The sequence below is a fragment of the Bison bison genome, unplaced genomic scaffold (genome assembly GCF_000754665.1).
Source record: "Bison bison bison isolate TAMUID 2011002044 unplaced genomic scaffold, Bison_UMD1.0 scf7180017864297, whole genome shotgun sequence".
NCBI classification, from domain to species: Eukaryota; Metazoa; Chordata; class Mammalia; order Artiodactyla; family Bovidae; genus Bison; species Bison bison.
Genome location: NW_011494869.1, coordinates 7,006,508 through 7,010,414, shown reverse-complemented (window position 1 = coordinate 7,010,414; position 3,907 = coordinate 7,006,508). Strand labels below are relative to the sequence as shown.

Here is a 3,907-nt window from a genome sequence, read left to right as displayed (position 1 = left end):
GGCTTGCTGTGGTCCATGGGATTGCAAAGAGTCGGTCACAGCTTAGCGACTGAACTGAACTAAGTAGAAAAGCAAGATGTGGGATGGTTGTAGAGTGTGCTTACCAGTAAGTGAAAGCCAAGGTGGATGGATAGATATGTATATTCCTATATGCACAGATTCCCTCTGGAAAGAAATGCAAGAAAGCAAACACACAGGTAGCCTGTGAGAAGGAGATCTAGTGGCTAGGGATGAGAGAGATCTGTTTTTACTATGTACTCCTTGGTGCTGTTTGGATTTCTTTTTTCACCATGTGCGTGTACTACTTTTGAAACAAAAAGTCAAATAAATAATTGAAGGGTGTCATCTCTTACCCTCCTGGCCCCAATGGGCTTCCATGTGGACCAAATATGCGCGTGTGATCTAGAGCGTAGTATCACACCAGACAAACAAGGAAATCCTGCCTAACAACCACGCAACAAAAGAGCAGTCAGTTGTAGTTCAATACTTTCTCATTCTCAAAAGCAGTTCTGAGTTGTTCAGCTGAAGAGCTCCCTATGAGCTGTTGGGGAGACAACCAGGCGGCACAACAGAAGAGCAGCCGGGCGGAACCTTGCTCCAGTTCTCGGCTGAAGGTCAGCTAAGCTTCCCATGACTCCAGAACCCAAAGGGAAGGTGCACACCACAGGAAGGTTTCACTCCCAACAACCTTTTCTTTTGCTAGAGGATTTATAGTTGCCTATGTGTGCTTTTCTGTGGATATTTCGAAACACGTTTTCCATTTTGTTTTTTTCCCCCAGGATCTACTTTTAAACCCATTTTCACTGAGATCTGACCAATGCCCAATTTAACCCCTCCAAAAGGAGGGGCTGAAAAGAAAATGCTGCATGGTTCACACTGTTTTACAGCAAAAAATGTCATTAAAAAAAAAAAAACAACTTTCAAGGGGCAAGTACTTTGTTTATTAGAATTCCCCACAGGTGCCAGAAAAGTCTCTGGCTTTAAAATTCTGGGAAGTGCTTATGTGAATAAGAGACACACATCACAGAAACTCCCAGAAAATAAATTGGAGCTTCAGGCCTTTCTCATAGACCTCTCCAGTCATTGGTCTCAGATGTGGCTGGGCTCCTCACATCAACAACAGGCAGAAGTCTGATGCTAGGGCAAGAAAGGCTTGAAACCTTAGTCATTTCTGAGTTGACGTGGTCTGCAAACATTCCCTGTGCCATTTTCCTCCTGAAGCAATCACTGCAAACTGTTTGGGCTTCAAGTTAAACCAAGGAAAGAGGACAACAAGAAGGGAGCAACATGGAGCTGAAATAAGGCCAATGAGCAGAGGCAAGGGTTGTTGGTTTTAACCAGGAAATCAAATCCCATGATTGTGAAAGTAAGCCTTAAAAGAACACCCACCAAGAAACAGTCATTTAGAACAAAGTTGTGACAGAACAAAGTAAGAAAAACAAAACAAAACCTGACTAATTAAGTACCAATGTTGCTTTTATTGAATCTCATGGTGATTATCTGTTTATAAACCCGTCTCCTGCTGTGAATCACCAGTTTTCCAAAAACAGGGACCACCCCTTGCTGCTGCTGCTGCCAAGTCGCTTCAGTCGTGTCCGACTCTGTGCGACCCAATAGACGGCAGCCTACCTGGGATTGCCTTCTCCGGGGACCACCCCTTACTCATCTCTAAATCCAACCGTCCTTCAAGAAGGGAAGTTAAGCCACTTATTACTATTTCTGCTGCCATCACTCTATTCTAAGCCCCAATCATTGCTCCCCTATAGTGTCTCAACAACAACAATAACCATTGCTAGCCATTTAGATGGAGAAGGCGATGGCACCCCACTCCAGTACTCTTGCCTGGAAAATCCATGGATGGAGGAGCCTGGTGGGCTGCAATCCATGGGGTCAGGAAGAGTCAGACGGACACAACTGAGCGACTTCACTTTCACTTTTCACTTTCATGCACTGGAGAAGGAAATGGCAACCCACTCCAGTGTTCTTGCCTGGGGAATCCCAGGGATGGCGGAGCCTGGTGGGCTGCCAGACATCTATGGGGTCGGACACGACTGAAGCGACTTAGCAGCAGCATTTAGAAGGCACTTATTCTGTGCTACCGCTTTAAGTGTTTTGACAGAATCTGCTTATTATCCCTCACAACTCTCTGAAGTAGGTCCGATCATTTCAAACTGTTCTCATAGGCCTCTCTAGTCATCGGTCTGAGATGGGGCTAGCCTCTCACTTTCTCTCTCATAAACAACATGCAGAGCAATATGCCCTTTTCACAGATGACGACACTGAGGCTCAGAGAGACTAAGTAAGTTCTAGGAGGCACAGCTATACTGGCAGAACTAGGATGGCCCTCAATTGACTTCCTGGTATGCCCTGTCACAACCACATTGCCCACAGCAGCCAGAGTGAGGTGAGATTTTCAGAAGTTAAAAACACATCAAAACTCCTCAGTGGTTTACTCCTCCTGCTAGGATAAAGTTGAAAGCTCCACCACATCCTTCAAAGTGTCCCTCACCCTTTCTGTTCCTCTGTACCTGCTGCCTCCAGATCTTTGCGTTTCCTTTTGCCTCTTCCAGAAACATCCTTATCGTGATCACAATGCTGACTCTCAACCTTAGATCTTGGCTTAAAAGTCGCATGAGAGAGGGGATCCTCCCTGACCTCCCTTCATTTCAGCACTAGACCATTTAACCTGACCTGAAATCACTTTAGTCGTGTATCTGGCGCCTGCTCCCCGCAACCCCCGCCCGACCCCTTCTTAACACTGCAGATTCTGGAGAACTGCAGCGTCCTCTCTGGAGCCCTTGGTGGCCCCGCGCCTGGCAAAGAGCCTGGCACATAGCAGACGCTCAATGCAGATCTGCGAACCTGATGAATGCTAGAAGGAAGCCGGGCGCCCTGCCCAGGACTTGCAGCCCAGGCCGCGCGCGGGCTCCAGGCGAAAAGCTCGGCCGGGCGGCGGCAGCTCTGCCCCCGTGGCTCAGCTTAGAGGTGAGAACTGCACAGGGGGCTCCTCACCTGCGCGTCGTCGGCCGAGCCAGATCGGCCCTGCCAAGGTCACTCAGCGGCTCAGCCCCAGAGCCCGGCCGTCCACCCACCCCAGAGCGGCCGCGCTTCAGACTCTCGCGGTAGAGACGGTCCCTGGGACCGGGCGGCGGTGCGCCCCGGATCCGAGCCCCATTCCGTGACGCGAGGCGGAGGTTAGGCCCGCAAGTCCTCCGGCTCCGAGTCCAGCGGGCTGGCTGTACCACCCGGCCAGGCAGACGCTGGCTGGGCCTCGTCCGGCGCTGGGCCCGTTCCCCTGGCAACGGCGTGGGCTACGGCGCCCCACAGCGGCCAAACCGCGCTGCGTCACGTCGCGCTGGCACCCAGGCTCGGGCGGGGCTCACGCGGACCCCATGGCTCCCCATTCTCCATTCCTTTTCAACATTCTTCCTCAAAAACACACTTTTCTTTACCCCCAATCCACAGCTTGTCTTCTCGAAATCCTAACTTGTCCCGTAAGCGTTCCGCTCCATTTTCTCCCCTGAGCCCATCACTGTTAGGGAAACCGTCAGCCAGCCTGCACACTTTAATAAGAGTATGTGCTGGGCACTGGACGTACCCTAGGGAATACCCACGAGATCCCTGCCCTTCAGGGAGATAACAGGCTAAGAGGAATATATATCGAAAAGCAAATAAATATGAAGGTGGTCCATAATATAATGTGTGAAGTGTAAGAGCTGAAAATATCTCCTTTCTGGGACTTCCTGGGTCCAGTGGTTAGAACTTTGTGCGCTCATTGTCGAGGGCCTGGGTTCAATCCCTGGTCGGGTGCAGTCTCTGGCAGGGGAACTAAGGTCCCACAGACTTATGGTCCCACTTTTGGCATCATGTGGCCAAAAGAATAAGTTCTCTTTTCTTTATTTCCTTT

General features: G+C 50.0%; 1 protein-coding gene across 1 annotated transcript in view; it reads right to left on the bottom strand.

Annotated features, from left to right (window-relative positions):
* ZDHHC1 (zinc finger, DHHC-type containing 1) overlaps positions 1-3,288 on the bottom strand; it is a 24,263-nt gene extending 20,975 nt beyond the window's left edge. Inside the window, exon 1 of the mRNA XM_010851117.1 lies at positions 3,013-3,288. The gene's annotated coding sequence lies outside the window, so the exon portion shown is untranslated. The remainder of the gene's footprint in view (positions 1-3,012) is intronic.
* Between the last annotated feature and the right edge of the window lie 619 nt (positions 3,289-3,907).